Raw genomic sequence first — 25,876 nt, 5'->3', positions numbered from 1 at the left:
GCTTCATGTTGTAGTTTGTTTCACAGGTTTAGGCTATCGGTCTGAATATTTGTGCCCACCCCAACCCAATTCATATATTGACATTCTAACATCCAAGGCGATGATATTAGGCAGTGAGGCATTTCGGAAGGTGACTTGACTGGGTCATTCATGAGGCAGATCCCTCCTGAACAAATTTATGCCCTTATAAAAGAGGCCCCAGAAAGCTGTTTTGCCTCTTCCAACCCTGAAGAAGAGCCTCTTTAGAACCTGACAATACTGGCACACTGATCTTAGACTTAGACTTAGACCTCTAGAATTGTGACAGCAAATTTCTGTTGGTTATAAGTCATCTATTTTATGGCATTTTAAATGACAAACAAATGGATTATGACAACTTTTTTTCAACATGATATTAACATTTTGTGATAAAATAATTTTCTTGTATCAAAATTATTTTGAAAATAATTTGATTTTCTTTTCACAAAGAACAAATGTACTTTGAGTTATTACTAGAAATTATAATTTCCTTCTTCATATTACTTACTTTGCTCATTCATTTAATAAATATACATTTATTCAGCATTTATTAAAAATTGTAATTTCCTTTTTTCTTCATATTAATTTGATCATTCATTCAATGACTCTACATATATTCAGCATCTATTATGTGCCAGGCAAGTGCTAGCTACAGTTAATAAAACTCCGGACAATATTGACAAGCCACTTGCCAATATGGAAATTACTGCTCAGTGGGAGAAGCAGACTGCAATACTATGATTAAAATAAAGATTAAAAATGGTGTGCAGAGGCAGATTAACTTACATATATACATATGAGAAAATGTACAATTGTTACTTGTGCATATAGCGAGGGGAAATCTTTTCATGATGAAGTACCTATTTTCAAGCTTTTTTTTTTTGCATGCATTTAACACTTAAATATCATAGAACTAAGAAAAAAATGTATTATCAAATAAATATGAATTTAAATATTTTCCAAGAGAACATCAATGAATTTTGTTAACCCATTTATCTGATTTGTAAAAAAAAATAAAGAAAAGGACCTTGAAAATTATCTCCTGTATGAATAATATAATCCTAAAAAGCACAATCTGTATTATGCTGAAAACACATAATATAATACATGGACAATATTATGTGATTTTTATTTGATAGCACAATTAAGACATAAAATCTTACTAAAAGAACATATATTAAACATGTTTATTTCTCTTCTCTTTAAAATACTTTTTAAATTAAATTTCTATCTCATCACCATAATTTCTTCTTACAAGTGAGAAACACAGAAATCATATAAATTAGTACCCTCTTCTTTTCTTCTTCCAACATGTGAAAATGGGCTGGGCGTGGTAACTCTTATCTGTAACCTCAGCACTTTGGGAAGCTGAGGTGGGCGGATCATGTGGTCAGGTTCAAGGTCAGCCTGGCAAACATAGTGAAATTCTGTCTTTACTAAAAATTCAGAAGTTAGCCAGGCATGGTGGCGTGCCTCTGTAGTTCCAGCTACTCAGGAGACTAAGGTGGGAGAATCCCTTGAACCCAGGAGACGGAGGTTGCAGTGAGCCGAGATCACGCCACTGCACTCCAGCCTGGGCGACAGAGAGACTCAGTTTCGTAAATAAATAAATAAAAGTGAAAATGGCTACTAAACTTTCTAAATTACAGCTTAAAATTACCATGGCAATTTTAATAGACCTTATATCTTGTTATAATTTGCCATCTTAAAAAGACATTTTTCTAGGGGAAAGATGTAGTATAATTATACCATGGCTTTAGGAGTTTAGATATGACAAAATACTGTCAGGAATACTGATACTTTCCTTCCTAAATTTTCTTTGCATCTAATTAAGACTACTGCAAACAAACGATTAAAAAAATAAAAACTTGCTCCTTTGACTGATTGAATTTCATGGGAAAACAATTTATTACTTTGCTCAGAAACCAAATTTGTGTAATACTAATTATCTTAACATATATGAAGCAATTTCTCCTGAAAATAGTCTTAATTAGAAGATTTTCTTTACATGGTTGATATTTTCCCTCTCTAAGCATTTTCAATAATGTAGAGAACAGACAGAAAAGCCATGGGGCTATTGCAGTCAATAACTGAATGTAAACTCTTGCTCACTGAGGAGATAACTCCTGAGGTAGCACAGCATCGTGGCTAAGAATGTATGTCCTGGAGCCACAACAAATTCAATTGAAATCAATTCCTTTGCCATTTAATCAATTCTTTACTGAATCAATTATTGGGCAATTTACTTAATCTTCTTGGTCTTCAATTTCCTCATGTGTGAAATGGAGAAGGTAGTATTTACCTCAGAGTGTCATTTCATCATCTGTCATTTCATTTATATATGTGTATACATGTTAGCATACTTAGAAGTGTGCCTGCTATTTTATAAATACTATATTAACCTTAGCTATTATTTTAAACATTTTCTGCTTAGCTGTTTAAAACTTTCTACCTTGGCTGCAATTATTACAAAGCGGTATTATCTTACAGCATATGGGGGAGAGGGTATGTGAAACAACACACGTTTTTAGATGGGCTATTATAATGGGATCAGTAATTTGGTAGAAAGCAGATTTTTATGACCCGTGTAAGTACTGAAAGTGGTAGCTGACATTGACTTTTCAGTTAGTATGCTAAAAACCATGGGCCCTCACATATTCAATTTTACTACCTTAGGCAACTGCACAGAATTTGGAGATCTTAGGTCTTTTGTTAAACATGGCCTACTGACCATGGGTAGTTGCCCGTTCTGGTAAAAATAGAAATCATGTATTTTCTGCGAGAAACTTTATGTAAATTCACTGATACTAAAAAAAAATATGTACATTGAAAAGCAAATTTTAGGATCTCTCCTCAGTTAATAGAAGCCCCAAATTATAAAAATAACAAATCTTTTTAGTGGAATTATCACATATTCATGGCCACTAATATATCTCAGAAGGTTTAAATAATAAAGCTTTCTCTGAAACCATACTCCTTTCTTTAAAAGTACAGATAGGGATTAGGGAGGAAGAAAGTTACATCTCCTTAGCTAGATGGATCAGCAGCTTTTACTTTCAGGTGGTCTTAACCTTCACGTGACCATTTATTGTGTTCTGAGACTCTTCCTTTTCAATATTAAAAGGTCATCTATGAGTAAATGGAGCATTTCATCTGTAACCACTCAGAAATTTCATTGAGTAATTATAAAAGTTTATTTTTAAAAGACAAGCAAGAAACAGTTTAGAGATTTAAAAAAATCTTACCAGTTTTAGCACTATGCTTCTTAGCATTTGTTCATAAATAGTCAAAGGACTGTTCAAGTGACTGAAAATATTAGCAATTCTTAACATTTGCCTGGACTAAACTCCTTCAAATTATAAATGAAGAAGCTCAGATACGTTAAGACATGCCTAAAGCGACACGGTAGAAAAGTGTTCTAAATCAACATATCTTGGTATCCTCTATTTATCACATATACAATACCTCTTACACACTGAGATAGAGCAGGAGCTGGCAAACAATTGCTCATGGGTCAAATCCAGCCTACCTAATGTTTCATGGGCAAATATCTGTACTGATTCATTTACATATTTTCTCTGGCTGCTTTTGCACCAGATGGCAAAGTTGACTAATTGTAACAGAAACTGTATGGCCAACAAAACCTAAAATATTTACTGCTTCATTAAGGAAAAAGTTTGTCCACTCCCAGTACAGAAAATTAAGGTATAGAATATTAAAAAATAAAAAATGTACGTTTTTAAAAAGTATTCTTCCCAAAAATAATAATTATAATTTAAAAAGAAAAAAATATTGTTCAGTGTATCTATCAAGTAATTGTTTGATACTTCCCTCTGAATCAATAAACAAAACAAAGACTGTGAAACAAAAAAGACTATGGTCATCTATGGATGCTACGAAGAATAGTTCTATCATAAATTACTTTTGTTCATTTTTTGTAAAGATCAAGGACCTAAAACCCATTATATAATGTTTAATAAAGGTAAAGTGCTGGTTGGAAGGTCTGTACAAAGGGTATGATAATGTCCCCTAAATTGTATTACAACAAAATAAGGGCAAAATGAGAAAAATATGCCATTGTCAGCAAGGTCTAATAGATATAATATAATGTACAGTAAAAGGAGAAGTGATAGGCATGCAATTTTTTTTTCCTGTGAAATACCCTTACTTTGGAAAGAAATGGTTGTCAATGCCTATGTATTTCCTTGACAGATTATACCATGCTGCACAATAGCAGCATTTGTCTTTGGTCTGTGGACCTAAGACATTCACTATCGGTGGAAGCTTTTTCTGTACAGGTAATAACAAGGTGGTCAGTCATGCAACCGAAAGATCAAATTTAAAGTTAAAATTAAAGAGGAATTCCCAGCACTATAACATTTCATTTTATGTAAGGCTCCCCACCAGCCAAACTCGTTTACTTGTCATATCTACCCAAATGAGAATACAAGGTTGACATGAAAGATGCAAACATGTAAGGTAGTCTCATTTCATAGAAAAGAACCTAACAGAAACACTAGAACAAGCCTATTAAATGACTTAAAAGAATAACAGAGTAATTAACAAAATCATATAACCTCTATCATGTCCTTCAAAAACTAACATGTGTAAGCAGTAGTTCAACTTGAGGTCATGGTGCCTTGCTTCCCAGTCTTCAATAGAAAAGCCACATTTAAAGTCAGTACAATCTCTGTATTTCTTTTGTCACACAAAGTTGACTCTTCTAAAATATTTAATTTAAAATATCATGGTTGATTTCTAGCAATAAGGAAAGCTATTTTTGATTAACTTTTTAAAAATGTAATTAGCATTTTATGAGAGGAAATTTGGTGGCTATAGGGAATCTTCATGTATTCAGAGTTCAAGGAGATTCAGCTCATCAAATTCTTTTCTCTGAGGCTCAGAGAACCTCATTGCCAGAGTCACAAAAAAGAGTAGGAGCATGGCTGGTAGACCAGAAACAAATAACTCCAACTTCCTGCTGCAGGCCCTTTCCTCAGTGCCATCCTGATCCCCCTACATGGAGAACTTTTTATTCAGTTTTAGGAATGGGGTGTGAAAGGGAGTTAATTTCTGCCAACAGCCTCCAATTTGAGGACATTTTCTTCAACATTTGAAGATTATGATACATTTTATTGATATGTGAATTTGTGATAATATAAGCTGTGAAGCCTATTTAGCCATACTTCTTGGGTCTAGTGATAGGTCTTCCATGATGAGAATGCAAGGTTGACATGAAAAATACACGGAAGTAAGATAGCCTTATTTCAAAGAAAACGAACTAGAGATCTCCCAAATCAGAAACACTAGCGTTAGACCCATTCAATGACTTAAAACACGGAGTCCAACACTTGAGTCATGCTTGTGCATTTCCTTGACAGATTAGGAAGTTACAGGTCAGTTACAGGTCACAGTTTAACTGCCTGGATTGTGTTCCTGACTAGAGTTTCTAGATTACTAAAATCATCATTTGTTCTGATGGATAATTCTATTATTCTCATTTAGTTCCTGTTTAAAGTCCAACAGCAATGCCAAGTGTGATCCATTATGGGTGCATACAGCCACTGTTGCTTTCAGTGAATATTTTAGGGCACTTACCACATATTAGGTTGTCTGTGCATGCTCCCATAATAAAATATCATGAATGGGTTGGCTTAAACAACAGGAATTTATTTTCTCACATTTCCAGAGCCTGAACATTTGAGATCAGTGAGTGTGGTAGATTTCTGTTGAAAGTTCTTGTCCTGGCTTTCAGGTTGCTGCCTTCTTCCTGTGCCCTAATGGGCAGAAAGAGAAAGCAAGAACAAGCTCTTTGGTGTTATTTATTAATTTATTTATTTATTCATTCATTAAGCTCTAGGGTACATGTGCAGATCTTGCAGGATTGTTACGTAGTGTCTCTTCTTATAAGGGCACTAATACTATCATGAAGGCCCTGCTCTCTTGACCTCACCTAAACCTAATTACCTCCCAAATCACCTCAAACTAATTATCTCCAAATACCATCACATCGGAGAGTTAGAGCTATAACACATGAATTTTGAATTTATTCCATAACCCATGTAGCAAGTAAGTAAGACACAAATAATTCCTCCAGCAAGAAAGATATATTTAAAAACAGAGTCACAATGCAATGGGAAGTGGGCCCTTAATGAGCAAAATACAAATACTCTAAGGAGCTTAGGGCACTGCAATGTCTACTCTTCACCTCACAGAGGAGATGGAATTTAGGTGAGGCCAGAAGAACATGGAGATGTTTTTTTGGTATGGAGAAGACATAGGTAAGGGGTTATAAAAATTCACAGCAGGGCTATTTAATTGTGAGAAATCCCATGCAAAATGAAAATGGAAAGGCCCTTGTTCTACAATTATTGACAGTTTTAAAACAGTGACAGAAAAACATTAAGCCACATTTGAGAAAAAGAACAAGTATTGTGTAATACCACTTATATAAGGTATTACCCCTAGAGTATTTAAATTCATGGAGACAGAAAGTGGAAAGGTGGTTACTAAGAGCTATGGGAGGGAAGAATAGGGAGTTATGTTTTTTGTTTGTTTGTTTGTTTGTTTGTTTGTTGAGACGGAGTTTCACTCTTGTTGCCCAGTCTGGAGTGCAATGGCGTGATTTTGGTTCACTGCAACCTCGTCTCCCAGGTTCAAGAAATTCTCCTGCTTTAGACTCTTGAGTAGCTGGGATTACAGGCATGCACCACCACACCCAGCTAATTGTGCATTTTTAGTAGAGACGGGGTTTCACCATGTTGGTCTGGCTGGCTTTGAACTCTTGACCTCAGGTGATCGGCCCACCTAGGCCTCCCAAGGTGCTGGAATTACAGGCGTGAGACACCGTGCCTGGCTAGGGAGTTATGTTTAATGGGCATGTAGTTTCAGTTTATGATGGTGAAAAAGTTCTGGAGATGGATGGTATTAATAGTTACAATATGAATTCACTTAGTGCCACTGAATCATACTCTTAGAAATGGTTCAAATGGCAAACCGTATTTTACCACAATAAAAAATAAATAAAATAACTATGGGGCTCTTCTGACTTCATGCTGCTGCGTGACTGCCCAGGAGTTATGGCTATGAAGCCGGCTCTGATTTGCAACATGCTGGGAAATGGTAAGTTGTTAGACCTGATTAGAATACTGGAGGCATGTATATGCGTTTATCAGAGCTGGAAAGAGGTAAAAACTGGAATAGTAGACTGAGACCGGGTTGTTTTAGCAGATAGCATTGCTTGCCTACTTACCTCTCTTTCCTCTTAATAAGCCACCTGTTTTGTTTAGGTATATACCCTCAAGCCAACTAATCCAATCTCAAGCTCTGAGGTTAATGCTGATTAGCCTATGAAAACAGAGCCATACCCAGAGTATTCCCCTTGTCAGTAGTTGGATTAGCACTAGCCCCAAATTCCTCTTCATAGATTTTCTCCATAGACTGCTGAGAAACACATATAAACTTGTTTCAGAATTAGTCCTGGGAATTTCATAATTCCCCCAAAGTTAACTCCAGAAGTAACACTAGATATTACCTATCATATTCATTTATTTGCTTATATGTAGTCTGTTTTTCCTCTCAGTTTATTTTCTGGTGTATTATTATTTCCCTACTGTGTGCATATTGCTTATATTCTGTGTCTCAGAGGGTTATTCAAGATTAATTAGCGTTCCCCTGGGTATAGAAAGTGACTACTTCTGTAGTTTATCATTGGAGTACATTAACAATTACTTTGCTCTACAAAAATCCAGATGAAAATGTTTTACATTTCAGTGTATGTGTCAAGGTAATATGCAAACAAATATGCTATATGCATTAATTAAAATTGTCTGGGTAATAGTGACACTATAGATATAAAGTTTTAGTATCTGTAAAATATGCCAATGGTTGAATTACATGAATTTGAATAACTTTATCTGATGGGGTGGCATATTTTTACAACTGAATATATATATGCAGATATAACATTACATATCTGTATTTTAAAAGTCACTTATTTAAAATTAATATATTCATCATAACATATTTAGCTACATGAACTATTTTTCTTTTTTCTTTTCTTTTTTTTTTTAAGACAGTCTCGCTGTGTTGCCCAGGCTGGAGTGCAGTGGTGCGATCTTGGCTCACTGCAACCTCCAAGTCCCAGGTTTAAGCAATTTTCCTGCCTCAGCCTCCCAAGTAGCTGAGACTACAGGTGCTCGCCACCACAACCAGCTAATTTTTGTATTTTTAGCAGAGACAGGGTTTCACTATGTTTCCCAGGCTGATCTTGAACTCCTGACCTCGTGATTCACCAGCCTCGGCCTCCCAAAGTGCTGGGATTACAGATGTGAGCCACTGCGTGCCCTATTTTTCTTTTAAATCCAAGTTCAAAATGGTATTTAGCTGAAGATTGCCCTACATTTTGCCCTATTTATTAACTTAGGTTAACAACTTTTAAATGTAAGCATATATTATGCACAAAATATTATGTTAGGTGCTGTACAGAATTTAATTTGGCCACAAAGTGAGGTCATTTAGATATCATTTAACTAAACAGGGATGCTTTAAAAAAAAAAAGTGGCATATGGTATAAACAGATGGGATATGGGAAATCGTTTAAGGTAAAATCATGTGAAGTACAATTTGACAAGTTTTTAATGAATGGGTCATTCTGGGTAAAGATAAATCTATAAAATCAGTGACGGTGCTGCATGAATGCATGTATCTACTTCAGGAAAAAAGAATGTTTCTGTTTTACGGATATTTAGGAGCCACTATATGAAGGTAATGGGGCAGAAGAGTTCTGCATTTAGTGTGGCCTTGAAGACCAGTCTGAGGAGTTTGTATTTCATCTGTTGCTTTCGGGGAGTTAATAACATTTATCAATTGTGAAATACCATTCTCAGTCTTCTGGTTCAGGGAGATTAATCTGTTAACAGTGTAAAGCTATGGAAGGATACAGGCCAAGGCATCTGGTTGGAGGGGTCATGGTGAACATAAAACCTCATAGACATCGACAATTGATTAAATATGGATTTAAGAGTGCTTTTGAATATCCTAGTTGTTTAGGGAAATGAATAATGTCTTATTAATTAAGGTAGGAAAGTCATGGAAAATGCTTTGTGAGATAATATAATTAATTCTGTTTAGGTTTTACAAATTAATAAGAACTTTTAGGATCCACAGTGCTAGAATTACCAGTATCTACCTTGACAATTCAGTTAAAAGTAAATAGTTTTCTTTTCTTCAGCATACTATAGATTTGTTCCATGGTCTCCTATATTCCAGAGCCTACACTGAGTGCTGGGGTATTCAGCAGTTCACAAAAGAGACAAAACAAACAAACAAATCCTCTCTTCACAGAGTTTACACTTTAGTTGAGGGTGGAGTGGGAACAGTAAAAGACACTGAGACATAGCCAGTGAAATAGGAGGAAAAACCTGAGAGATGTTAAATTAAAAGAAACATAGGGCTGGCTGTGGTGGCTCATGCCTGTAATCCCAGCATTTTTGGGAGGCCAAGAAAGGAGCATCACGTGAGCCTGGGAATTCGAGACCAGCCTGGGCAATATAACATGACCTTATATCTAAATAAATAAATAAATGAGAGAAGTGAAATAAGCTTTAAGAAGGAGTGATTAACTAGGCCAAATGCTGCTGGTAAATTAAGAGGAAGACAAGCAGAGGGTCATTACATTTGGCCAGATGGAAGTCCTTGGTCTTTTGAGAGAGAGGCGGTGACGATAGAAACCTGATTAGAGTGGGATCAATAAAAAAAGAGAAGAGAACTGCCAAAAGAGAAAAAGGAATGAATATGGACAACTATGCTACTTATTAGAGGAGTTTGCTATAAAGGATTATGGATAAATGGGCCAATGGATCAAGAGGAAATGGAATGTTTGTTTTGAAGTGGATGAAATTACAGGATTGTTGTATATTGATAGGAAAATCAACTAGAGAAGGAAGAATGATGATGAAGTAGATGAGAGAATTTCTAGAGTAATGTCTGAGTAAGTGAGGGGCAATAGCATCTAGCATACCGTATGTTGGAGAGCCTGGCCTTGGATAGGAGGATGGATGATTCAACCTATATGATAAGGGGAAGCAGTATTTGTGAGCCCAGATACAGCAATTGGTAGATTTGATCATGGGAACATATGGAATTTGTTCTTACTGCTTAGGTATCCCTTCACTCCAGGGATGTAAGAATCAAGGAAATTAGATGAGAATGAGTTTTTTGTGTAACTTCCATCAATAATCAGAAATATGTTATTTGATAATAGGCTTAAAAGAGAAAAATCCTTAGAATAATTCCATGTTATAATGTAATATGCTCTTTTCACAAATGTTTACAACATTTGGCAGTACTGGATGCTTTAGTATTTATATGAGATATTGATTTCTGCATTATGTGAATTCTAAGATGCAAATTTCAGTACCTCTAATGTCTGTCAATAGCAAAGTAGTTGAGTGCATCATAGTGTTTCCACACTGGGAAATACTGTGTAGTTGTTAGAAAACAAATTTAAGTTAGATCTATATATATATATATTATACTTGAGGGATATTCAATATGCTTTTGTCAAATCAGAAAAGCCACTTACAGAGTAATGTGCTTATTGTGATCCCCAGTTTTTTAAAAACAAAACATGTGCTTTGTGTGTGTGTTTGTATGTCATTTATTATTATGAAAAACAATATAAAAGGATACTTGCTAGGCTATTAGCATTGATTATTGGAAGGGGTGGAGTATGGAAGGGTTATGGAGAGATTAGTAGGAGCTTTATTTTTATAGATCTTTTCAGTGTTTTACTGTTTCATTTTTCACTAAGGGTGATGAGTACACTTTTTAAAATTTGAGACTAAAAATCAAAAACTTCTGGAGACTCTGTGAGTCACTCAATGTATATTTGAGTAACACACCGACATTAGAACCTAGACCTAACAATTTTATTCAGTGGTTTTTTCCATTAAAATAATCTTTATTGACACTCTGCATATGTTGGACTTTTTATACTGCTATCCTATTTGCCTCTTTCTGTGTCCCTGTGGCATTACAGATGAATTAGTAATTGGGGTGGAGACAATATAAGTATTTGTTTAAGTATTCTATGAAGGCTAATTCAGACGAGCAGAAAGTTTGGAAAATTTCAACTCCTGTTCCTTGAGTAGGATTTTGCACACTCTTTAGAATAATTTTATTCCAGGGAAGCTGCTGCCTCTGGAATGGTCCCCTGTGTGACTCTGAGCCCGTTGCCTGTCCTCACAAGACAATATATCTTAGGCTTTGATGTGAAATGAATTATTTTTTTAAAAATGTCTAATTTATAGCAAAAATGTGAGAGGAAAAATATTAGATGCAGGTTATTTTTCACCTCTACTCTTACTTATCTTTCAGCAGCATTAATCACATACACCTTCTTGTAAGATTTTATTCACCTAGCTTCTATGATGCACCAGTACCCCTCAGAAATCTTACTCCACCCATATTTTTCAGTCCAGACTTATTACCTGAGTTTCAGAGTACATTACTTTACAGGTCCTCTTTGCTAGATCAAACATTTCAAAACTGGAGTTTCTCAAGCTAAATTCCTGATCTTTCCCACCAGTATTTTCCAATGTTTGCCCTCTTAATGAGTAGTACTATCATTCATCCAGGTGTGGATATCCAATACATACTCTTAGCAACTGCCTCTTTCTCATCCCCTATGCTCAGTTTACCATCAGGACTTATTGATTTTACTGTCATTTCTATGCCACTCCCATATCCTCCTAAGTGCCTACCTATCATTTATTCTATACCCATTCATTCCCCCCACATTCTTTGGGGTGTAGTCAAATTAGTTTTGTTACTCGTTTGAATTTATAAATGATTTCTCATTGCTCTTGGAATAGTATGTCCAATAAGAGACTCTAGGCTCTCTCTCTCTACAGTCTACTCCCTAGCTACAGTATTCTACCTACATTGACCTTCATTTAGTTCATGTTTTGGCAGAGCCCTCTCTTGTCCCTGAGCTTTTCCACATACAGTTTCTATTGGCGGGGGTGGGGGGTGGGGAGTGAGGAATGGGGGGTGGGGAGGGGGTAGGGGGGGGGGGGGGGTGGGTGTTTCATCCCCACATTCTTTACCTGGTCACCTCCTATTCAACCTTGAGATATCAGTTCAAGCATTACTTTCTCAGAAAAGCTTACCTGGATTTTTTAGGCTAAACAAATTTTCATTTTTTAAGTTGCCCGTTGCACCATTTACCTCTCCTTCTTAGTTACCGTCTTAATAAAAGTTGACATTTTTTGTGTGATTTGATTAACATCTCTGCATTCTAGCAGAATTTTCAACTGTTTTTTTCACGATTGCATTTCTAGTGTTTAAAGCCAACCAGATTGACACTTAATAAATATTTGTTCAATATGTAAATGGATTAACTTTCATAAACATTTAAAACTTCATCAATATTTCTTAAAATTTACAATTTTTAGCATTAATATTATAAGCATACAAGAAATACACAAACATTGGGATCTGTTAAAGGGTTAGTGTGAAGATGAGTGGATATTTTGACCTTTCCATTTAAGATGAAAAATTGGTTATTTATTTGTGTATATATTTGTCAACTTCCTCCTACTTCCTTGTCATGTTTTATATTATCTAGACAAACCAAATACTGTGAAGCATCAAAGAATGTTATTGTTAAATATTTGGGATCCTCTTTTATTTTTACTGTTGTTTTTGTTAGGGTCTGATCTTGGGATACAACGAAGGCTGGAGGAATTGATATTAATTAAAAGCCATTTTTGGTGACTTTAGACACTGGGATGGTATAATAAGCTCTCTCTATATAATAATCAGAAATAAAAGGTAAGTGAAATTGCAACAGGTCATTGGACAAATTATCTTGATTCTGTGTATATATTGTCATTTAAGTCAAAACTTGCAAGAAATACAGAGTTGCAGTTGAGAATCAAGGATTTTAGCGTTATACAGCACCAAGCTCTGTCTACCTACCTTCTTTTAGCCTTTTCTCTTGTAAAATGGGAAATATTAATTTAATCTATCTTCTTGAAGATGTTGAGAGAATAAAAAATGTATCTGTGAATATTCCAGAATAAAACATCTATATTCACAGATTCGATATATAAATACACACATATATGTGTGTATCTATTTGTATTTGTGTCAAGTTATATGCACACACACACATGAACATACACATAAACACATGCATATTCACCCTAGGACAGTGACTAGCACATTCAGTGCTCAAGAAAATTTACCTGTATTTAGAATTTAAGATGTTTATGTTGCATGCCATTTAACTTACAATGTAAAATAACTAGGAAAAATGGGAGAACTGATAGAACTCCAGGTAATTTAAATAGCTTCCTGTCTCTTGGAATATTTTTGAGGTTAGGGAGAGATGTTTGGCCTCTATCATGTGTTGTTCTTTCTCTTACTTGGCGTATTTTCAAAGGTCTTTATGACTTAAAAGATCAAGTGCTTATTGTACCTCTTCTCACAAACAGTATCAGGTAAATTGGGAAAAATGCTTGGTAGATGTATCTGCAAAGAATTTTTGTTTAGAACTTTTGTTTTTGGTATGACTGAATTTCTTTCAGTTTAAAAATTTTGAATTTATCATGATCTTGAAATATGTGATTCTTTCCACTGTTGGTTTTTAGGACTTAGCTTTTAACACAGCAATCACCAAAAAAGCAGAATCCTGCCCTAAATGTGGTAGCATCTTTGAACCACAAGTTAATGAAAATGAACAATTTTTACTGCCAAACCACAGCAGTCCCTCCAGTGTCTGTCATCTTGCTTTGAGCTGGTGCAAATGCATGTGTTCTACATCTATATTAGAGAGTTTAGCCTTGACATTCCTTTGTCCCAGGCAATACTTCTTAAATAAAAGAAAAAGAGAGGAGCAGGCATGCTTCACCCAGATGTGATATTTAGTCAGCCTGGAAATTCTTTTGCTATGGCTTTACTGTCACTGAACAGTACTCACCAGTGCTGGCCTGCTGTATCCAATTTAAATTGATGATTGCTGGAGACATATTACCGCAATTTCTAATCAGCTAATTACAGCGAATCTACTGTGCAGAACAAGAGTACTACAATTAACTCCAGTAGAAGCTTTACTCTCAGTTTCATGTTTATAAATTCTATATTAATTCTCTTGCATAACCCACTTTAATTTTAAGTATCTTTCTTTTAAAAGCAATCCAAACATTTTAAAAATTTCATCAGAAAACAAGGTCATATATCACTTTCATTCCTAGAAAATGCACAATGACTCTTATTAATAGAATCCATTGTCTTCTCTCAACTCTAGATGCCAGAAAACGTAGGAAATCTTGATATTGTTTGTTCTTTCTACCCTCCCTTTTGTCCCTTCTGTGTTGCTTCTCTTTCTCTCTTCTCTTTTTAGTTCTCCCCCCAAAAGATAAACAGTATTTACTTGTGCTACTAAAGTGGTATAAATGCCAAATGGATTAATAATTAATTCAGTTTTAGAAGATGTTCTCCAATCTGGCAGTACAGGCTTAAAATATATAGAGTTATGCCGGGCACGGTGGCTTATGCCTGTAATCTCAACACTTTGGGAGACTGAGGCTGGCAGATCACGAGGTCAGGAGTTCGAGACCAGCCTGGCCAATATAGTGAAACCTCATCTCTACTGAAAATACAAAAATTAGCCAGGCATGATGGTGCACATCTATAGTCCCAGCTACTTGGGAGACTGAGGCAGGAGAATCTCTTGAACCTGGGAGGCGGGGGCTGTGGTGAGCCAAGATTACGCCACTGCACTCCAACCTGGGCAACACAGAAGTGTTCATCTAGAAAAAAAAATTATATATATATACATATATATATATATATATATATATATACACACACACACAGATAGAGAGAGAGAGAGAGAGAGAGAGAGAGAGAGAGAGAGAGAGAGAGAGAGAGTCAGAAAAATATGTTCGAAACTAGGTTTGGACTAGGTTTTCCAATTCTTTGATGGCATATGTGTGTGTGTGTGTGTGTGCGCGTTTTAAATAGATATAGATGTACATATAGATGTTGATAGATACAGATATAGTTTTAGATATAGATAATCCTCAAGTATTTTTACTAGTTAGCAATATGTTAACAAATAGTTTGGAGACTGCCATTCTAAAACATAAGTTCTAAAAAGGAATGAATCATTTTATCATTTACTTCTAAAACCTAGCACTGTTGGTTGTATGCTTTGGTAGTCAATAAATATTTATTAAATTAATTAATGGATGACTTCAGCACACTTCGTAGAGCTCAATCAAACATCAGTCAAGTCTCAGATACATCTATTTGGTGCATGCTCTTGTCATTGCAGGCATTTTAACAATATCAAGTAATGTTTTAATGGCAAGTAGTAAGGTGATATCCTAAACAGATTACATAGGCATTAGTTTTCTCTGCACTTTTAATTTATTTATGATGGAGTCCAAATATTGCTAAATAATTAGTATAATAGAAACTCTCTGAATCTGTGCTTAGTGACTCACTGGACAGTGAAATGACTCTTTTTCTCCGAAATCCTCTGACTGATGCCCACACTTGAATGAATGAAAGCTGACACTTAGTGGGATACTGCTTGTTACCCATGCACTCTGCCTTTTATTGTTGTGCTGTATGCTAATCAAGAGCCATTCACATTTGTTTCCAAACATGTTTATACTAGTTGTTATTTACTATTAAATTTAATATTTAATTGTTCATGTAATTGAATCAAATGTTATAAAAGATGATGAAATGTGAGAGCAAAAAGAAATGTTTCTAGGTTGGGCACAGTGGCCTACACCTGTAATCCCAGCACTTTGGGAGCCCAAAGTGGGCACGTCACCTGAGGACAGGAGTTTGAGACCAGCCTCGCCAACATAGTGAAACCCCATCTCTACTAAAAATTAGCTGAGGATGGCAGCACACACCTGTAGTTCCAACTATCTGGGAGGCTGGGACACAAGAATCACTTGAACCCAGGAGGCAGGAGTTACAGTAAGCCAAGATCACACCACGGCACTCCAACCTGGTAATAGAGTGAGACTCTGTGTCCAAAAAAAAAAAAAAAAAAGTTTCTTAGAAAAGTAGTTAATGTTTTGGAAAGTTTTGGCTAACATTATGGTTAAATTAGGTGTGGAAAAACAATGTTAATCATTGGAAAGAGAATCATAAACATCTAGATGATTTTCATGAACAAGTCACTTAAAAAGTCACTTTAGGGTTCTCACTCATAAGTGGGTGTTGAACAATGAGAACACATGGACACAGGGAGGGGAACATCACACACTGGGGATTGTTGGTGGTTAGAGGGCTAGGGAAGGGTTAGCAGGGTGTGGGGAGACTGGAGAGGGATAACATTAGGAGAAATATCTAATGCAGGTAACAGGGTTATGGAGGCAGCAAACCACCATGGCATGTATATACCTATGTAACAGTCCTGTATGACCTGCACATGTACCCCAGAACTTAAGAGTATAATTTTTAAAAAGTTACTTTAGGTCCCTGCTATGCTTTCGAGAAACTGATACTAGAATTCATAAATAATGAATTGTAGGTAATTTGTATGAGAAAGATAATAAGAAACTCTGAGGAGCAGTCAATTCCCCAGAAGGGCCTTATTTATAGTCTTAAAACAGTAATTACTTGGACATTTATATATTTTACATTAAAAATTATGCTTTATGTGCTTTGTGTGATTCTCTCCTTAACTGTTCCTTTAACAAACTGACTAATGACAGTCCACAGCTGTGTCAGATTAAGAGGATTTCTACTGTACTTCAACTTTGACAGTTCATTTTACTCCCCCTTCATGGCTCTGGGGCAATATAATTGAAAAATCTTAATATAAAGATGGTATTAAAATCAATTACTATTTGTAATTTCATTGTATGAGTCACAATTTTCTTCCTATTTTACTACCCAAAGAAAATTGAGAAATAAGCAAAAATATACAGCTGATGGATGGGATAGCAAAAATTACTCAGATTTTCTCATTTCAAATATCTCTCACAACAGCCTCATTATTTTTTACTGATTAACAATAATTTAAGTAAAAATTACAAATGCAAGCCCAACCAAAAAATTCTAGAGCATATTTTTAAAAGCTGGGGATCTATAAAAGTTTTGATCTGAAAGGTGTTTCTTTTTCAGAAGATGTTTCAAATGCTGTATTTTAGGGCATACAAAAATGGTTAAAACTCTGTCCAAGCTTTCAAGAAACAACAGTAGGACAACATCAAATTGACACAAAGGAGATAGATGGTGAGTTTACTTCTCACTAAAGAGATAAGGGAGACTTCACCTAGAAAGTGTAGTTTAAACTGCAACTTAAAGTAAGCAGTTTTCTGGTATGCAGCTAGAGGGAAAGCTCGTTTCAGAGGGAGGAAACTGGACTAATGAAGGGTGATAGGAGGAGAGCAGAAAGGATTATAGAGGGAAGAAACTATGGGTCAGGAGAGGAAGGGAGCTGCCTGAAGGCCAAGGGGTTGGAACTTCTAAGTATGTTGATTATTTTAAATACTGATGGTGTTTGCATCTAGAAATGATAATTTATGGAACATCTGTTAAGATGGGTATAAAGTGTTACAGGAGACCCTGTGAAATAATGACTGGTTCTGCCTATTGGAAAGCTTCTTTATAGATGAGATGACTCTTAATTTCCATTTGAAGTATACACATTTTGAGGCTACTTAGAGGGCTTTGTTTGAACTGAGAGGAGACTAGAAGCAGAGACAGCAATACTGAGAGGGTGCAATGCAAAATAACTCATGAGCTTAATGAAACAGTTTTATTTCATTTTCTGGCAATTCTTGTGGATTTAAAAATAAAATCTAAATTAATAGAATTTAAATTAATAAATATTTCCTTTTATTTCATTAGTAGCATTCATTTATTTTCAGAAATTACATCATTAAATTGGTATCTTGAAAGTTTGCCTAAAGTAAAAAATTAATGAACTTTTAGATCAAAAACTGAGTCATTCTTAAATAAAATGAAAGGCAAAATTAAAATGTAATTTTATTATGTAGAAAAAGGAAATGTTTGCTCAAACTGTTTGTTATTAAAAGGACACTAAAATTGGATTTTAAAATATTTTTTAAGGATTCCAAATTGTTGTCATGTTTCAGTTTTATGTACCTTTAAGTAACATGCCTTCTTTAGGCATTAGGGAGTTCCCTTCATAAATCATTAAAGAAAATGTTCTTCTTAAAGTGGACATTAGTTTTTGTATGTGATTAATAGGAAGAAGGAGCACAGTTTTATTATTTTTCAAGGCTGTACTGGCTTTCAGTTGGGAGGTTAGCTTACTTTGTAAACATGCAAAATAGTGACGCAATAATTTCATCGTACAGAAGTGCTTTGTAAATTGCATAAGGCACATGAAAATATGAATACTGTTTATATGTAGAATTATCTTAAATATGTTAGGAAGGCCAATATTTATAAAACTTTTCAGAATTCAAACATCCATATATTGGGAATTAACATTTTTGAACATTGAGAAACACAATTTTTAAAATGACAATTTAAAATTAATAAATTTTAAAAATTAGAAATATCAGTTACATAAATATTTTTCATCCTACTATCCAGAAAGCACTTTGTAGGATATAACTTTTATATGTACAAAAAACTATGTAAACTACATTTTAAAAACCATATTCTCATAAAATTATATTGATACATCATTTTTCTTCAGTTCTTTATTTAGCATATCTCTTTAGCATCTTTTAATATTCAAAATTGTATTTCCAGAACACAATCTTAATGACTAGACAAATGTTTTGCTATTTGATGCATCAGATTTTATTTGGTCAATCATCTGTGGTTGGCACTTAAACTTTTTAAATAGTCTCTAATGTAACCATGGGGGTGAACTACCTGAGACCTAAATGTCTCTACCCATCACTTAAAAGTAAAGTACAGGGTTAGGGTTAGGGAAGTAAACCTTATGCATTTTAATAGTTTTTCATTCATAGTATGAATTAGCTTTCCAATGTATATGCTCCTTTCTCTACTCTTTCCCATCCTGGTTAGCATCTTTGTCTTCTTTTTTGTTATTTTAAAATTATTGGGAGCTAAACTATGAGGATGCAAATGCATAAGAATGACACAATGGACTTTGGGACTCCAAGGAAAGGCTGGAAGAAGGTGAGGTATATAACACTACAAACCGGGTGCAGTGTATCCTGCTCAGGTGATGGGTGCACCAAAGTTTCACAAATCACTACTAGAGAACTTATGTAACCAAACACCACCTGTTCTCCAATAACCTGTGGAAATAAAAAATAAAAAATATAGTTTTTAAGATTTAACATTGTTTACAATTATTAGTGATTTGTATTTTTCTGTAAATTTTATATTAATGTACTTTTCTGTTAATTTATACAGGTGCCTGTTGCCATTTAGGTTGCAAATATTTTTCTCCTCTTGTTATTTGCTTTGATATTTTGTTATGGCATTTTGAAATGTAGATATTTATAATTCAGGGAGCCAAATCTAAGAATCTCACTTTGTTTCTTTCTTTTCTTCTGTCTGCTTATTTTGTTGTTGTTGTTGTTCTGAGACAGAATCTCTCTCTGTTGCCCAGGCTGGAGTGCCGTGGCATGATCTTGGCTCACTAAAACTTCTATCTCCTGGGTTTAAGTGATCCTCCCACCCCAGCCCCTCAAGTACCTGGGACTACAGTTGTGCACCACCACATCTAGCTAATTGTTTGAATTTTGTAGAGACGGTCTCGCACTGTTGCCCAGGCAGGTCTTGAATTCCTAAGTACAAATGATCCTCCTGCCTGAGGCTCCCAAAGTGTTGGAATTACAGGAATGAGCCACTGTGCCAGGGCGAATCTCACTTTCTTTCCTTTTTCTGGGCTGCTAGGTATGCACATGTGTGTGTGTGTGTGTGTCTATGGTGGGTTATAGTAAATGGGCACAGAAGAGATAAAATCAAGCAGGTAAACTTTGAAATATCAATTGACCATATATTATTCTAATCATTCAGGACAAAGTCAAAAAGCCTATGTGAAGAGTTCACGTGTTTATGAATTAGAGGATTTGTTTAGTTGCAAGGATGAATCCTTGAAAATTTCTTGGGGTTAGTTAATGTTTTTCCAAAGGAAGATATTACTTTAACAATTAGGAACCAGAGCAGACTCTACTTGAAAGCAGTAGATTTGGATGATTTTGAAAATACAGAAGAAACAATTCTTAGGAAGATGAAAAGTTAGGCTGCAATTGGCACAACAAAATTTTTGTCTGATGAGACCCTGAAGCTGACTACAGGAGTGCCAATAAATGCTTCCCATTAGAAGTGACACTGCACATTTTAGACGATGAAATACTGTTGTTAGTGGCTGTAGAACTTTAATGTTGCCAGAAATATTTTATCAAGTAGAGTCTCTGCGTGCGGTAAAATTTCATCGAGTGGAGTTGCTACATGAGGACATATTTCACCGAGTTAAAAATTTTTCTGAACAATATTTTATAAACCTTGTATTTTTATATTTGGCAAAATTATAGAGAAAAGTAAGAAATTAAAAACATAAATTTCAGGATAGTAGTTACCTCTGGGAAAGAGGGAAGTGGGTGGAATCAGGGAGGGTAAATAGGGAGAAACAACTGGACAGGGAATGCCAAACTCTGTGCTGGTTACACAGGGTTGTTTTACATTATTCCTTGTATCTTGTATATGCATTGTGAATAGGCTTTGTTTGAATAGGATATTGAAATATTTAATAACTAACTTTAACAATTCCCAAAATATTTACAATGGATACAAGAATGGTCAATACATATTGAATACATTATATGAACCCTCAAGTCCTGGTTCCCTTCCTGGTCATTTTCTACACTGTGTTGACCACCTACACTTCTGGCATCTCTGCTGCCTCTAGTGCTCCCTCATTCCTCTCTGGTGCTTGGCCCTCCTATTTTGCTGTCCAGAGTTTTCTCTGAAAAAATATCCTAGGGAAGTTCTCCCCAGCAGCATACAAATGAACTTGAGTTCCCAAGCTTGAATTTCCAAATCTGACTAGCCTCCAATGCAGAATTGACTTGCCTATGCCTTACTGCTTTGGAATTGCATACTCATGGCCTAGGTTTTCCACATGGGGAGTCAGGGAGTGTAGTAAGCTAATCTATGAAAGTTGTTAATAAAAGAATTAGAGTCTCTCCTCTTGTATGTTTCATGTCAGTTCATGTACCCTGCCTTTGTTGTCTCCTTCAAACTGTGAAGTGATAGTTTCCATCCCAGATCTCTTTCTCAGGTTCAATTCTCTGTATTCAGCTGTATGCACACTTGTATATCAGATATACATAAAATTGAATGCATAGTTTTTCATACTTATCCCAAACATCCTCTTTTTGTCTCATAACTTGACAAATGGCAGAGCTACTGTCTGGTGGTTCAGGTAAGGCACATAGGAGATATCCTAAAGCCATCTCCTCCTCACCTCTTCATTTTCAGTGATGCTTCCTTTGCCATCTGTCTTCTTTTCTCTTTTTTCCTCTGGCTTCATTTTTACTCAGCTAGATTATGTATGCAGTAAAAAACTGTAAAACTTACAATGACCTCCCTACTGATCTATAATGTCATCTACTCCAATTTATTTTCTACCCAAGGTGAATGCTATAGTACATTGATATGTCAATGTCATTCTCCTGTTCAAAAATCACAACGTCTTCTCATTGTCCATATCACTGATTCCCAAACACATACCTCAGCGAGAAAGAAAGATGAACAAGTAAAGTGCATGAAAAAAAATTAGCACTTCCATTTATATTTGTTTTGAATGTAACACAAGGATACAATGCTTTACATAATAAAAGGATAGTATCAAGAAAGACTTCATTTTACATTTAAATGCATTTGAAGCATTCAATGCATTTTAAAAGGATTTTCACCAAAATCAATGTCTGTAACTTGAAATACTAAATTATAATATTGAAAAAATTGTCATAGTCTAAGTTGTTATTCTTGTTAATAGTATAGTAGTCTTTTCTTCTTAGACATTTCATATGAGTGTTTTATATCATTATTTACTGCCATCAAATTTGTATCTCATTTGTTCACACATCTGTAATGTGTGTTTATAAATATGTTGGTATGCATGTCATGCTAATAAAGGAAATTTATATATATATATATAAATGTGGTGGGAAAGAACTAATGCATAGAGATGATTTTATTTCAGATGCTCGCTCTGCAGTTAAGACATTTGGGTTATACAATTTGTCCAGATCATGGCTAATCTATTAAACAGTTCCATTACATTGCAGTACTGGGGAATGATGGACAATTTCTTAAAGCTTAAAGATTAATACAATCAATAATAGCAATACATTATTGAATTTATGTTTTAAAAATTTTTGTGTATGTTTTTAATTACCTGTGTTCAAGATAGATAAGGTACATTCAGTTATTTTTTTTTGCCCTTAGGGTAAAGAAAGGCACTGAGATTTTTACTCTGTTGGAGTGGATATTTCAGTGGTATTTATTGGTCAATGAAGATTGCTCATGGAATTTTCTATAAAATCTGTTGCTCCAATGTCTGGATAGTGTGTTTATGGTTCTTGGACTTTCTTTCTTCACCTTTAGGGTAATTCTATATTTTATGTTTCATTAATCTATTGTAAAATTTTCTGTTCTAAATGAATAATTATTTGAAGGCAAAATATAGTCAGAAATTAAAATAAATCCACCTTCTATATTGCACTGAGTTAATAATTTGTGCAATTCAATATTCATTATTCCAATTTTTTTGAGAGGAGGGAAAAGGTCTGACTTAGTTGCTTAGGCTGGAATGCACAGGCACGATCATAGGTCATAGCTTACTGCAATCTCCTGTGCTCAGGGAATCCTCCCACCTCAATCTCCTGAGTAGCTGGGACTACAGGCATGCATGCCACCATGGGTGGCTAATTTTTAATTTTTTGAATTTTTTATTTTATTTATTTTTATTTTTGTAGAGACGAGGTCTCCCCAATGGCTCAGGCACTCCTAGCCTCAAGTGATCCTCTTGCCTTGGCCGCCGAAAATGCTAAAATTATAGGTAGGAACCATCATGGCTAGCTATTCTAACATTATTTTAAAAAAATTAAAATAGATATTTTCATTTGTTGAAGTAACAAACATCCAAACACTTTTATTTCTTAGTCCCTTTAGTAAGACCATAAAATATAATATTTTAATAAAAGACATTCAGGGTGAATTCTAGGGTGATGCCAGTTAATTAATAATACTTAATCTATTACCTTTACTTAAAAATCATTCCCTAGGAATTTGTGCACTAAACAGAATAAATGACAGTTAAAACTTTTAATTAGACTGGTTGACCTGAATAGGTGTTATTCATTTAATTATCTTTAACATATCAGTTGTGCATTTACTATTTCCAGTAATCTGATTTCTGGCTAAGCAATCTCTCTAATATGACAGAAAGAAAATATTTAAAATGAAGGTAACACTGAAAAATACAAAGATAAGCTATCGTCTGTTGGTGATAGATACAATATGACTGAAATACTGATTTTAAAAGAAGCATTCTGGAATCATGACAGGAAATGTATTTTACATGCCTTAAACTTTATGAAATACTTAATTTCAAATTTTGGCTTTAGTTCTGAATCAAACTAAGTATGGAACTTCATATACCAAAGGGACTTTTTCCCCTACTACCAACTGCCTAACTACAATGTGCTTTATTGATACTGGGCAGTTAAAGATAGACAATCAAAAGCAAAACTATAATATCCTATACGATAGTACTTTTATGACTTCCAAAAAGGATGAGATTTATTAAACAAAATTCAAATGTGCAAACTGCAGAGGTAAAGTTAAAAATGCATTGACAATGAGAACTTCTGATTTCTGACCATCAAAATCAATGAAAAAAATAATAAAAGAAGTACTACACACTGAGAGATGATATTTTGTATACACATAAAAGGCAAAGGATTAATCAATATTCAAAAATAAATAAAAAGAATCTTATAATTTATAAGAAAATAATAAAATAACAGAGAAAAAATTTAATAGATACCTCACAGAAAGAAAATCCGAGCAGCCATAAATGATGCCCAATCTAATAAAAGTAAATAAAAATAAAAGTAAATAAAAATTAAAACCACATTGAGAGATTATTTATAACTCACTACAGTGGGGGGAATAAAAAGTTTGTTTTTTTTGTGTGTGTTGATGAGGACGAGAGTTAATCAGATCACTTATGCAGTACTTCTCATAGATACAAAATGATATAACTACTCTGAAAAATAATTTGGCATAACCTGTACACTCTTTTGTGTTTCTGTCTTTACATTTTCTATAAACAAAGAAAAAATTTATTTTGTATTTCTACATAAACATTTCAAGGTAACCAAATAAGTGATAAGGAAAAGTTTTGCTCTGTAGAAGAATTCAAGCTAAAAATTCAGGATAAATGATAGAATTACAGAGTCACCATTATTCAACCCTTAGCAAAAAATATTTAGGTAGCTTTCAATAATATGTGCTAATACCATTGAGTGAAATTTTATGGAAAATCTTGTAATGAAGTAATTAGACTGACACTACCTGAACCTACGGATCAAGCTCAGGAGATCTAAAATTGGGGCAATAGGCATTATGGAGCAATACATATTAATATTTCTTACTTAGAAAAATACTATACTGCATTTAATCAAATCAGTGTACAGGGAATAGAGGATTATATATAGTAGAACAAACAACACAATTTTACTGGGTCAGTAACATCCAGAATGTGAGACATTTCAGGACAATGGTTTTCAGGACCTGGTTTTTCCAACAAATAAATAGCGTAGAAGGTAAAAAGAAGAGGGGGACTGTTGTAAAGGAAAAATGATGCAAGAGGTCAAGATATAGTATGACAAAACACAATATCACTTGAATTTTGATTGGTCAAACCAACTATAAAAATAAATTAGACAGTCAATTACATGTTAATAAGGGTGAAAATGAAATGCAAAGTAGGTATTAGATGACATTAAGGAAAGTATTTTGTTAGGTATGATGTCATGGTGTTTTCTTTAAAAAATATTGTCAGATAAAGATCCATGCTCAAGTGTTTGCAGGTGAACGAGGTATCTTACATTTGCTTTAACAAAACAAAACTGCTAAGATAATAGAATTCAGTGTTTTAAATAAATTATCAGTTATAAGGGTGGTGATGAAAAACAAGAGGTCTAGGATAACATCTGGATTTTGCCTTTGGTTTCAAGGATGGTGTCATTTTCCAGGACAGGTGATACAGAAGCAACAACAGGCCACAGGAATTAAAATGACTTTAATTTTGAACATAAGTTTTGAGAGTCATGATGGACTTGACTGAGTTTGGAAACCATAAATTATTAGTAGCAGCCATCCACACTGTTGTAAAATTTTCTAAAATCTCCTTCAGCAGTACCCAGGGGTGTAGCTATTAAGTGCAGGGAAATAAGTGTCTGGATTAATCTACTTTGGAATGTTAGTAGGTCAGATACAACCAAAGACCAAGAAGACACGGGCAATGGGGCTTATTGCAAGAAAGAAGTTAAAGGATATTTTATCTTAGGTTGGATAGGAAAGTGCTAAGTCCATTAAACTGGTGATGGAAGCTGGGTGCGGTGGCTCACACCTGTAATCCTGGCAGTTTGGGAGGCTGAGGCGGGTGGATCACCTAAGGTCAGGAGACTGACACCAGCCTGACCAATATGGTGAAACCCATCTTGTGGTGATGTGTACCTATGGTCCCAGCTACTCCAGAGGCTGTTACAGTAAAATTGCTTGAACCCGGGACATAGAGGTTACAGTGAGCCAAGACTATGCCACTGCACTCCAGCCTGGGTGACAG

General features: G+C 34.8%; 1 protein-coding gene and 1 long non-coding RNA gene across 2 annotated transcripts in view; one reads left to right on the top strand and one right to left on the bottom strand.

The window, feature by feature from the left end:
• Window positions 1-25,876, top strand: part of CFAP299 (cilia and flagella associated protein 299) — a 615,251-nt gene that overhangs the window by 294,791 nt on the left and 294,584 nt on the right. The window lies entirely within an intron of this gene.
• LOC116524491 overlaps window positions 19,068-25,876 on the bottom strand; it is a 13,630-nt gene continuing 6,821 nt past the window's right edge. The window contains exons 3-4 of the long non-coding RNA XR_004257353.1: window positions 19,285-19,294; window positions 19,068-19,080 (exon numbers count right to left, since the gene is read on the bottom strand). This is a non-coding gene — a long non-coding RNA (uncharacterized LOC116524491). The remainder of the gene's footprint in view (window positions 19,081-19,284; window positions 19,295-25,876) is intronic.

The sequence above is a fragment of the Sapajus apella genome, unplaced genomic scaffold (assembly GCF_009761245.1).
Source record: "Sapajus apella isolate SASKATOON/1434 unplaced genomic scaffold, GSC_monkey_1.0 scaffold45, whole genome shotgun sequence".
Lineage (NCBI taxonomy): Eukaryota > Metazoa > Chordata > Mammalia > Primates > Cebidae > Sapajus > Sapajus apella.
This window is presented reverse-complemented; position numbering and strand designations above follow the sequence as displayed.